This window comes from Lynx rufus, unplaced genomic scaffold, assembly GCF_022079265.1.
Source record: "Lynx rufus isolate CCGP_SWC_20201006 ecotype Redwood Valley unplaced genomic scaffold, mLynRuf1.p SCAF_5, whole genome shotgun sequence".
Taxonomy (NCBI): Eukaryota; Metazoa; Chordata; class Mammalia; order Carnivora; family Felidae; genus Lynx; species Lynx rufus.
The window spans coordinates 151,912,230-151,924,734 of NW_025814867.1; the positions used below are offsets into that span (position 1 = coordinate 151,912,230).

General features: G+C 48.9%; 1 protein-coding gene across 10 annotated transcripts in view; it reads left to right on the forward strand.

Annotated features, from left to right (window-relative positions):
• KCNJ15 (potassium inwardly rectifying channel subfamily J member 15) overlaps positions 1 to 12,505 on the forward strand; it is a 77,217-nt gene that overhangs the window by 23,985 nt on the left and 40,727 nt on the right. For 4 of the 10 annotated variants that reach the window (XR_006965672.1, XR_006965673.1, XR_006965674.1 and 1 more), the window contains exon 3: positions 8,482 to 10,738. The exons of 3 other annotated variants lie outside the window; for them this stretch is intronic. The gene's annotated coding sequence lies outside the window, so the exon portion shown is untranslated. Of the gene's footprint in view, positions 1 to 8,481; positions 10,739 to 11,113; positions 11,130 to 12,505 lie in introns of those variants that run through there. 3 more of the 10 variants (XM_047099440.1, XM_047099446.1, XR_006965676.1) reach the window with 2 other exon arrangements.

Sequence of the window (12,505 nt, forward strand, 5' to 3'; positions counted from 1 at the left end):
TCACCAGATGGAGTCACACGCCTTGCTTGCCCTTTGATATTTCCAGCCTAAAAAGAAAGATGCCCCACTGAGTTGGTGATTTATTTTATTTTATTTTAGAGCGTAAGTATGCAAGGAGGAGAGAGAGTCAGAGGCAGAGAGAGAGAGAGAGAGAGAAGGAAGGAGAAACAGGGAGAGAGAATCCCAAGCAGGCATAACGCTCAGCATAGAGCCCAATGTGGGACTCAGTCCCGCAACCCTGGGATCATGACCTGAGCCAAAATCAAGAGTCGGACGCTCCACTGACTGAACCACCCAGGCACTCCGACTTGGTGACTTTTTATCACTAACCAAGGAGCAAACACTAAAATATTCACTGCTTTTGTCTTCCCCAAGTGATCACTGAAATTATTCAGGGTGATAATACCATTTTCTGTACGACTCTATTTTAAATATTCTAAATGTAAATCTTGGATTCTCCAACACAGACTCAGTCTACTGGGTGCAAAATACTGCATTTGCCCATCTGGTAGAGATAGGGTCCGTGGCCACCGATAGTTCACTGTCTGGTCTAGCCTATTACCTATACAGCTGGTTCAAGATTAAACAGTAAGATGGCAACAGAAGATGTGAGCCGATGCCTGTAACACGTTGCCGGATCAGTGATATGGCCGGGCTCTGAAAGGAAGGTGGCATCCCATTGGTTGCAATGACCTGGAAATGGGAACTCTACCCTGTGGATGTTGCTTTCCTGCTTCCCAGCCCACACTGTCAACACTGAAAAACAGACAATACCGTCTACCTTTCATTGATGGGACTCGCCACCATTCACCTAGTAAGAGTGGATGTCAGGTGAACAGGAAACAAATTGTGCGTATTTAACATGAGATATAAGGTGGCACCAACACTAGCTAAAGCAACAAAGTCCGACTTGAAAAAGGCAAGGGGAAACTGGATCACCATTGGGTTCACGTCAGTGGTGCTTCGTACGTCACCGACACTCGAGCCGTGCTGCAGGTGGGGACCTGGAATCAACAACTAGCTCCAGCAGAGGTTTAAAGGAAGGTGTCCACCCCCCATGAAGAGTGGTGATCATTTCTGTGTCTAACTTTTTAAGCATACATTTTCCCACTTGACAAAATTGTATCATACAAATGCCCTAGCAAAGGTCTGTTTGGTGCTAAAAAATCAGGATAGCATGCCTATGCTAACACTTTTATTTCCAAATTAAGTTTTGAAAATTTAGCAGTTGACTACAAAGATCTAAGGGATTTTCTGGGACATGAGACTGCCAGGGTCAAAACAGGGAGAATCATGGGAAAACCAGAAGATGGTTCCTTACCCTCCAGAGGAATAACTCGGAGGTTCATTGCTGTTAAGGAACTTTTGAATTTTGGGGTAATCTCTGTGCCATCCCATTATAATTTTGTAAATTTATTCTGAGTGTGTGTGTGTGTGAGAGAGAGAGAGAGAGGGGGAGAGAGAATCCCAAACAGGCTCCTCATTGGCAGTGCAGAGCTCGACGTGAGGCTCGAACTCACAAACTGTGAGATCTTGACGTGAGTCGAAACTAAGAGTCATACACTTAACCAAATGAACTACCCAGGTGCCCCTTTTTCTGAACAGGGCACATGATTTACTAGTCCAGGGGCTGTGTCCTATGGGATGGTTTAAAAACCAATAGATGAGATCAAGTTCAAGAACAGATGACCTTGTAAGTAATTCAGTGAGGGCCGTTCACCCGTTCTGTGCAAGGGAGCATCCCTTCACAGTGTTCAGGTGTAACTGGCCTCGTGACAAAAGTTGGGCGAGCTTACCTATGAGGCCAGCTTTTCTATTAGGTTTATAGAAATACCGTTACTTCACCTTACCTACTCTTTCAGTTGGTAGCCCCTAGGCCTTGAGTAGTTGGCTTGTTTAGCTCCTTTTCAGAATTTGCTGCTGTTGATAATTTCGAAAATTCTCTCAGGTCCTTCATGGAACACAAAACAGCTACACTCCTCACCCTAAATGATGCCCTCAAACTTGGCGTGTTTGATCATGATTGTTTTCAACAGAAGAGGCCCAAACATGTATTTATCTGTTTCCCCATCGGTCTCAACCTCAATCAAGAAAAAAAAAATGGAGTGGCTTGTGAGTTCTGGGTTGAGGCAAGCTGGCGGCAAGAAGTTAATGCAACAGGGATCTTGTTTGGACCATACGCCATGTTATGGGAAGGAGGAGCAAAGAGAGAGAGAACGCTAGAACTGGTCACAATCCTTGAAAGGCAACACGATACTGTTCTGAGAGACCCCTGTAGTCTACAGAGATGTTGAATGTATTGTCAACGATCAGTCACTGAAACTCCAAAAGCGAAGGGCGAGCTCTGGGGATGCGGGCTGGTGCCTGCTTCCACATTGAGTTCGATGCCTGGGGACGCCATTTTATTTCTAGGCTGATCTGGTGTAGTATCCACTGGGAGAGCCTCCTCCGAAGGCTTGAGCCTTTGGAGAAATTATTCTTATTGTTCTATTAACACTTTATCAGCTTCAAGCTCCAAGCCCATCAGGCAAATCTGGGGAGAGAATGAGTCCAATAGCTTGTCCTCGTGTCCTGACAGCCTCACACTGAGACCCACAGCTCTTTTTACACCAATTCGAGCTTTGACATGGGTTTCTGCCATTCGAATAAATTATATGGGTACAAACATGTGTAAAAGTAGGGATTAACATAGTACAGCTCAGGGTATGAGAAGCTACAGTGGGATGTTGGTGTAGATCCTGGGTTTCAGGCTCTGTGGACACTGTGAAGGAAACTCCCCGGTTTTTGGAGTCTAACTCAAAATATCAAGAAACTGGACAGAATGACCTGTAGGCTCCCTCGAGCTGTGACTAAGCCTTGCTGATTCTTCTCCTTGCTTCCTTTCTGGGACATAACCATCAGTAAGTGATTCCCTCTCCCTCAGAGCCACTCCAGGGAGAGATGTCCGGTGGGAGAGGCAGGACGGCAAAAGTGGGAGATGAGGTGTTTACATGAACGGGATGGCTTGGAGAGCTGGCGAGATGCCCTGACAAAATGGCGTTCTTGGGGGTTTGGGGCAAGCTCACTTCTGCTTGGTGACTGGAATGTCTAAATGGAAGGCAGAAATGATAGAGAACAAATATGAGCTTTGATCTCTTCGTTACAAAGTTAATATTCATAAAATGTAAACATTAATAAATAAAAATGTGGCCTTTATTTTCTTTTAAGTTTATTTATTTTGAGAGAGAGGAAGTGGGGGAAGGGCAGAGACGGAGAGAGAGAGAATCCCAAGCAGGCTCTGCGCGGTCAGCACAGAGCCCGATGTGGGGCTCAAACTCATGAATTGAGAGATCATGACCTGAGCTGAAGTCAGATGCTTAACCAATGGAGCCACCCAGGCGCCCCAGCCTCTATGTTCTTCTGGTGTTACTAAGAGAAGGGCACCTTTCAGGCTCTTGAGGTTCATGCTAAGGCCAGTGTGACCTATATACTTTCGTACTTAATGAAATACCCTTAATGGTTCTATAGCTGGATCCATTTTTGTTTTTGTGATTCTTGCCATCAAAACAAGATCCCGTAAGGCTCAGGTTAGAGCCACCTTGGCGAGTTGCCCCACAGGTGAGATCGCTTGGCTCTTCCCATGTTCACCATCATTTGTTCTATTTATTTTTTCTATAATGCCTACAGCCCTTCAGTATCCCTGCCTATGAAAAACTTACCAGTTGAACTCGATCGTCCCCTCCTCTGGAAGCCTACCTTCAAACTCCCAGGGCACAGTCCATTGCCCTTCCTATGGGCTTCTAGAATATTTTGGTCATGTAGCATTTATCACCCAGTTTATAGTCAGCTACTTCCCGATCTTGCACTCTCCTCCAGGCCTGGGACCGTGGGGTCGTTGTCACCCAGCAAAGAGAAGACACCCAGTTCAGTTATTAATCAAATTAAATTGACACGGCCTCAATAGCAAAGTGTTCCATTGGTGCTAGGCCCTGCTGGGATCTGCCTGGCACTTTGAGGAACTGACCATGTGTGTCTGAAGGGAAATTCCAAATTTTAGTGCTGACATCCCCAATTTTATTTTGATTGGGAAATTGATGTAGCAGAGGAGGGGGGTGATGGATGCTGAGGGGGTGAGGGTTCACCGTAAGGGGGGGGCCTGTACCAGTGGAAGGGATCACTTCCAGCATTCACAGGATGAGCCCATGCCCCTGGTGGCCTGCCCAGATCCCCTCGGACCTCCTTCCCTGCTTCTCGGTGTGAATATTTCATCCCCGTCCACCACCTCCTTAAGGCCACCCTTGGCCACTTCCTGGCAGAGGCAGAAAGCCAGAGCACCGGGGAGGTTGGATGTCCCATCAGCCCTTCTCTTAGTGATAGTGGCCGGGGCAAGAGCAGAAAAGTCCAGATCCCTTCTCTACGATGCTACTTTCACTCCAGAACCCTCTCCAGATTCAGGCCTGAGCCTAAAATTGTCCCCTTCCTTAACTTCATCCCTCCCCTGCCTGCCTCCCTTTCTCTCCGTCAGAGCGATTCCAGGAGCACTTGAATAAATCTCAAGTGCATCCTTGTTGCAACACCTGCTTCTAGAAAGCCACTCCCAGACGAGTTCAGCTCTGCGGCTTCCTGGGGCAAGCCTCCCGTTGACAAGGTCACAGGCAAGCGCCCCAGCTCTGGTCTGCAGAGTCTTGTGAGGATTGAAACGGACATTCTTCATTCCCCACGGCTCACCTACATTCGGGGGCAGGAGGAGTGCTCTACAGGCCTCCGGGACAGGAGCTGTGGGAGCAAATGAGGCACCCGGCCACATCCTGCTGAGCCTGTGCAGGGACTTGGAGCTGTGGGGTCATAGGCAGCTTCCAGGAAGTTTTAACATAACACTGACATAACACTCCATCAACAGTCCCATATCTGAAGCAACTTAAATAGCAACTTAAATAGTACATTTTTACTCAAAGGTAAAAATGTACTTTTTTCCTCTTAAAACACTTAAGGTGTTTGAGAGAACGAAGGTTTTTTTATGTCTCCATTTAAGCCAAGATGAGAATTGGAAGCATGACAGCATTTTCTTTTTTTTGGAAATTATTCTTGGGAAGTGGCTCTCCTGAAAGGCCTAGGTCTTGTGATCTTTTCTGTCCAGTTTTAAGACATCATTTTAGAACTTTGGATAAAAATGCAGACTTTAGATGTGTACTCTATTCAAATTTGACACATGTAAGAGTCTTGCTTTCAATTAATCAGGAAGGAAGGAAGGAGGGAGCGAGGGAAGGAGGGAGGGAGGGAGGGAGGGAAGGAAGGAAGGAAGGAAGGAAGGAAGGAAGGAAGGAAAGAAGGGAGAAAGAAAGATTCACTGAATACTCATTCATGTTTATTTTTTATTTTAAGCTAATAGACTAATAACATTAACCCTCTTCAATTATAAGATGATATGCTATGTGTTTTGAAGAAATCTGATCGTAGATTCCAGACCCTCCTCTCTAGAAGTGGCTTGTAAAGCAGATTTCATTCACTGGATAGGAGAGAGACTGGGTGACACAAAATGTTTTCGGTCAAGATTAATAATTTACCCTGGTTTTCTCACTTAGCATCCGAAATAATTAGCTCATTCGGTTATCAAAACATGCTAAGGAAAGTCTGTCCCCGTGGGACCCGAAATCTCATATAGATACTTTTCTAGAACTTTCCTACTCACCTCTCCACACTTTGCCTTGCATTTTTAATGCCTCGCCACCTTTTGTTTACCTGCAACCTCAGCACCTAATTGTCTTAACCTCTAAATTATTTCATGTATTCACACTATTTTGAGCTCATTTTCTTCTTTCATCACGTTTAAGAGTGTGTCATGAATGAACATGAGCTCTACTTTGTATGGCCCTGCAAGAACGAAAGCCAGAATACTAGACCGTGATTATCATTCATGTAGTGTATGACTACATATTCATGTAGTATATTCAAAGGAATCGACACATGCATATGTATGCCCACCATAGACTAATTTGAGAAAAATGTAGCCTAATGAAAAATGCATGGGCTGAGAGAGAGAACTGTTTTGAGCCTCACCCCTGACCCCCTTCCAGCTCTATGATTCTGAGCAAATCACTTAACCTCTCTGGCTCCCTCGCCCTTCAGTGCAACTAATCGTGCCTTTTTAGCCTGAGTATCAAATTGATAACATCCCTGAAAGATCCTGAGAATAAGTTGAGAACGAGTATTCAAATGTTAGTTTATTAATTAAAGCGGAGACTGGAAATATTCATCAAAAAGTAAGAAAATAAGAATTAAATTTCAATTGTAACAAACTGTAGTGTCCGTTTACAAATCTACGTGACAATTGATTATTTTAGGAACTCCGATGTGCCAGGGGCACGCAGCGAACAAGACTGGTGCGGTTGAGTCTAAATGAAACCAGCGAGAAACGATAAAGAACCAGCACAATTCAGGCAGTGCTCAGGGACATGCAGAGTAAAAGGGAGACCTAGGAAGCGAGTTGGGTTGGGGTCCCATGAGATGAGGGGCCCAGCCCCCCTGAGCAGGTGCCATTGGGCTGAGTCCTGAATGGGGTCAATTGGGTAAATGCAGATCTGATGGAGAACCTTCTGGGCTGGTAGGGCAGCCTGTGCCCATCACCTGAGGTAGGATATAGACAGACCTTGAAGTTGGGTTTCCCCTTTCTTGTTATTCTCCACCTCTGTGTTTACCAGTTGTATTTTTTTTTTAATTTTTCAATGTTTTTTTGAGAGAGAGAAAGAGAGAGAGAGAGAGAGAGCATGAGCAGGGGAGGGACAGAGAGAGAGACACAGAATCGGAAGCAGGCTCCAGGCTCTGAGCTGTCAGCACAGAGCCCAATGCAGGGCTCGAACCCACGAACCGTGAGATCATGACCCGAGCTGAAGTCGGACGTTCAACTGACTGAGCCACCCAGGTGCCCCTACCTGTTTTATATGGGGCTTCCTTACGAGCCTCCTATGGTGTCCGTCTGATTCTACGATCTGGAGTAAGATCACCAGCTGGAAGGTGTCTGCACCTTCCGTGTCGTCTTCATCCTCTCAAGCCCTGAGCCCCCGGGGAGCCCAGCATCTTCTCAGAGGGGCCATCATACTCTCGCAGGCAGAAGAGGAAGCCCTTGCTTCCCGGGAAAGAGAAGGGCAAAAGGGAAGGGTGCACTGTTCCCCCTGGGGAACTGGAAAAAAGAGAATGATTTACGCCAGTCCTTGGAGTCAAGGGAGGGGGTGGGACAAAATAGGGACTTTCAGACATCCCCCCTTAAAAAGGAGAATAACCCCTCACCCCTTCCTGCCCCCATTGAGTTCCGGCCGCCTGGAAAGCCACAGCGGCGCCCAGCGTGCAGCCGAGGGGATAATGCACAGCAGTGCGGACCCCAAAAATCAGGGGAGGGGACGTATCATTTGCTTCCAACAAATCACTCAGCATAAAGCAGCCGCAGAGCCCTGAGCCCTCCGAGGTGCCTGCACAGGGTGGGTGTGAGGGTGCCGTCGTCGCCTTTGTGACAGACGGCCTTCGCTTCCCTTGGCCTTGCCTTTGGGCCCATGCAGGAGGTCTCACTGGGGCAGGCGCCTGTGGGAAAGTCATCGCCTCGGAGTCTGCCGGGGCCCCTGTGCACTCTGGCCACGGGGCGCCTGGAGACCCGCACAGGCCTCGGACGGGCCTCCCCTGGATGGGTCATGGCCGCAAGAAATGGCTTGGTAGAGGGCGGACTTACCGCTGTGCCCCAGAAACAAACTCTGCCTCCATTTCCAGAGACTGAGGCTTCCCCCTTAGCCTTCTGCTTCGAGGACGGAAGTCTTAAAGGCGCCAGACTCTGCACACAAACGCCGGAAGCCAGATTCCAACAGGGAACCTCAACCCCAGCTTCCGCGACCCAGAAGAACCCGATTTTACCCATATCCGTCCAACTTCTTTATGCTGATCAGAGAACACAGAGGCTGTAGGAAAAATCAACATGGCCGTAAGGGGATCGAGCGGAAAGCACACAGTTTTTCTCGGTGATATTTTGCTTTTATGTATATAGTCACCATGTGAGTCATCGGTACAGGTTCCCTCTGCTTTTCCCAAGAGGCAGGAGTTTCTGTTAACATTCAGCTGCAGTGGGGACAGGGTGAGGAGGAGGGAACAGGAGGTATAGGGGAGCTGGCTAGAAGAGAGCGTCTGGTTATTTATTTATGGTTTATTCAGGCAAAAGGGCCTAAAAACAGGCTTTGAGTGGCCCGAGTTTCCTCAACGGCTAAATGGCCCTTTTCTTGGAAAGGACATCAGCTTTCTCTCCTACAGGTGTTCAGGGACCTCAGGGCTGGTGTCCACTAGAATGTTTTGCTGGTCTGTAGGTTTCCTTAAGGCACACTGCTGACATCATGGAGCCCTCTCTCCCTCTCCCTCTCTCTCTCTCCCTCTCTCTCCCTCCCCCCCACCCCCCCCCCCCGCCCTCCTCCCTCCAGGTCCCTCCTCCCTCCGCTCAATCTCTCCCAATCTCTTTCCTCCTCTCTTCAGTTCCTTCAGGTAAATCCTCCTGAAACTTGTACCAACTAGTTTTTGACTGACAGCAAGCAGCGAGAGACTTTTCTTCACTCTGAGAGAACCAACCCAAACACCGATCTTTCCCAAGGCGACCTGTATCACCAGGACCATTTCTTTGCCAGGTCACCGCCTGCCTTCTAGCCAGGAGCCCGGGGCATCCCTGCAGGTAAGAGGTACGCGCCTCGGTCAATACCGGAGCCCTCAGCCGGCTGCAGGGTTTTCTGGAAAACTTTACTCCAAGGCAATGAAGGGGGTTGGTGAGTCTCTTAAAACTCACTTAAATCATTCAAAACTTCCTAGCTTATCTGGGGGAGATTTACAAGTGCCGTTTGCATGTGGAAAGCGGGTTTTTACTTAATGATGGGGCAAAAAGAAAAAAAAAAAAAGCCCTTTATTCCTGCCTGGGAAACCATATCCAGATGTGGTCTTGTTTGCTGTGGGTGTAAGTGATCTAGGTGGAGGGACGGAATGACTCCGGCTTCTCCTTGCTAGTGTTTTCTCTCACGGTGTCTGTCGGAGCGGGTTTGGTACTGATTTGCAGGGATGAGATAGTTCTTGGGTCGTTCTCTGGCCGTGAGCTTCCTTTGTCCGGGGAGAAGTCAGGGTGGGCTGCCGTAAGGCGAAACCTCACCGGAATAGTTTAAAATCTGTTACCTATCCTCATGAGAGAGAGAGAGAGGGAGAGAGAGGGAGAGAGAGGGAGAAAGTTACGTAAGTTTTCCACGGTAGGTAAACAATTCTGGCTTCGGACACATTAGGAACCCTGTTCACAACCCGGCGGGGGAAGGCGTCTGCCTTAGAACCCGTGTGTGATTTCCTGTGAGTTCCCACTGCTCTCAGCTGAGCAATGTCACTCGGTGTGGAATTTCCACGCTGCTCCCGTGAAACCGCTGTTGTATCTCCTGCCTGCACTTCCGCGTGGCGTCGCCTGGAGGATATGAGAACCTGCCGTCCGAGGTGGTGTTTCTTGACCCCCCTCGCCGCGGGTCGGGAAACTGACGCCACAACGCGATGTTCAACTGGACGGAGTCCAAGACCCGAATCGTGTGCCCCGCTCGATTCACACGTGCGTGGGTTTATTTCTTCCGAGCGGAAAACAGTTTAATCTTTGTTTTGTTTCGTGTGTGTGTGTGTGTGTGTGTGTGTGTGTTTTACCTAAAGGAAGCGTTTTGAAAAAAAGAAAATGACAAAGGATTTGTCAAGTCCTTTCTTTGAAACCTCAGAACCCCGCTCACACTCACGCACAGTCGACTGCCATCCCAGATCTTACCCTATGGGTCCTGTCTTTGTAAATGTTTACACACCTGTGTAACGAGCGCCATAGCCTGAGGTGACGGATTCTCTCGACTTAAACTTGTCCTAAGGATCCAAAGGAGAGAGTCCAATGCGGCCACCGCTCGTGTTCAATTCAAACACCAGCCGCTGGTCGGGGAGCCACCCAGAGGTAACATGGCAAGTCTCCCCTAAAGGTTGCAAATTAGAAGACTTTAACCAGACCGGGGTCATCCGTATCCCAGAAATGCTCATCAAATAACGGAGCTGGCGGGTGTTCGCCGAGTTAAATCAACGCATAAATCGTTGGGGGTTTGCAGGAATAGACTAGGTTGAATGTTGTGATTCTGGAAGCTTAAGGAAAACACATTTTTAAAAAGCCCTCCCACCCTCTTACCACTCCTTCCTCCACCAGCAGTTGTGGTCATTTTACGGAAAGTGCTGTTTCCCCGATTTCCTCTCATCACACTTCAAGCCAGTGCAGACGGCCCGTGTTTGCAGGGAAGGAGAGCGAGACCCCAGGCTTCCCACGCCAGCGGCCGTGACAGCCAGTAAAATCGGGTCTGCGGGTTTCTTCACACAGGGCTCAGCACACCCCGGCTCTGCCCTGGCGTGCAGGAGATCTCCAAAGGGCTGCGCTTTCTTGTTTCGGTGTGTGTGTGTGTGCGCGTGTGTGTGTAATTATATACCTGAAAGACAGCAACATGCTCGGCACAAGAAAACCCACCCATGTGGGGCAGCGGCTGCACAGAGGCAAACCTTTTCAGACCTAATCAGTGAACGTCAAACACTTGAAATTGCCTTTCCTGCCGCACCCCCTCCCCGGATAGAGACACGGAGTCATCCGCTGACTTCCTCGCATGCCTCGCGTCAGAGTCCTGAGCTGCTCGTGGACTGGATTTGCCTGCTGGCCGCATCAGAACCTTAGAAGCGACACAAGCAGTCCACAGACAGAGCCGTAAGCATGATAGGGCACAGACGACTATCCCCTGTTCAAGGCGTATAAACCTCCCTAATCATTTCCTGCAGTCTTTAATATATAGGTGATTCAGCTACTGTCTTTTCGCAAGTTTTTTAAAAATTTTTTTAGGGGCGCCTGGGTGGCGCAGTCGGTTACGCGTCCGACTTCAGCCAGGTCACGATCTCGAGGTCCGTGAGTTCGAGCCCCGCGTCGGGCTCTGGGCTGATGGCTCAGAGCCTGGAGCCTGTTTCCGATTCTGTGTCTCCCTCTCTCTCTGCCCCTCCCCCGTTCATGCTCTGTCTCTCTCTGTCCCAAAAATAAATAAACGTTGAAAAAAAAATTAAAAAAAAAATTTTTTTAATGTTACTTTAGAGAGAGAGAGAGAGAGAGACAACGTGCAAGCAGGAGAGGGGCAGAGAGAGAGAGGGAGACACAGACTCTGAAGCAGGTTCCAGGCCCCAAGCTGTCAGCACGGAGCCCGACGCGGGGCTCGAACTCACGGACCGTGAGATCATGACCCGAGCCGAAGTCGGACGCTCAGCCGACTGAGCCACCCACGCGCCCCTCCCCCCTCCCCCTGCCCGCGGAAATTTTATTAAGCGCCTCACACTGGACAAAATCGGGTATCTCCAAATGTGTTTGAATTCGTCCTTCAAGTCAAAGTAGCTCGACTTCAAAAATAATTAGGAAGCTATGGCGGGAGTCAACGTTAGTGTGGATGCTTGCAAAGAGGAAGGTGTTGCGTATTCATGGACAGATGCAAGGGGCATATCAGACTGAGGTCATTATCCATCCTTCGGTTTCCTGTGCCCTTCGCCTCCGTGTCATGGATCCACCTTGACCGCGGGGCTGTGGGGGCAGCTGGAGAGTGGGGTGCGGCAGCCCTGGGTGGTGGGATAGCCTTGCTCTGTGCCCCTCAAGGATGCAGTGCCCGGGAAGCAGACAGCTCTGACCCAGCACGCCTGGCCCTCTGCTGCCGTTCAGGTAGCTTTCCCCCGTCGCTCCTTTTACAGGCAGGTGAAGGGAACCGTGTGGCCAGAAGTGAGCAGTTCTAGAAATGCCAAGCCTTCCCTCAACCAAAGGACAAGAGGACATCCTGCTTCCCCACCTTGACAGGGAGGGTTGAGGGCAGAGAAGGAAGGAAATAATGTATAATCTAAAAAACATGTTCTGGGGGGAAAAAAAAGTTTTATCTTGTAAGTGTTACTTTGTTGAGATGAAAGGGGGGGGGGAATGAGCAAAATCCACATTCCTGCGTAAAGCAAGGGAAGAAACTGGAATCTGACGAATGTCACAAAATGTTCTGTGGGTTTAATGCAGACAGTGGTGAGGGCTTCTCCGCTCAGCAGGGTGCAGCTGGAGTCCACGTGGAAATGCTGACCATATTCCCAGGGCATTTTAGCCCAAGACGCTTCTCCTAAAGAAAGGTCATCAGAGCTCGTGAGGGGTCTGTGTACCTGTGTTCCCTTCAGAGGGCAGGACGCCTTAACAGGTGGAAAGATCGGTAAACCCATAGTCAGCACCGTCCCATTTGACTCTAGAAGGTCACATACAGCCTGATTCCAGAATACAGTCTGTGGTTCTAGACCTAAAATTCTAGAGCACAAAATGCCAGGTGTTTTAGTCATGATACGGTCATGAACCAGGGATGCCTGATCATGCTCACAGCATCAGACGGGCGGGACACGAGAAGGACAAGGTGTTGATATTTGATACAAAAACACACATGTCCGCAGGAAGCAATTGGCAATTACAGTGGAAAAG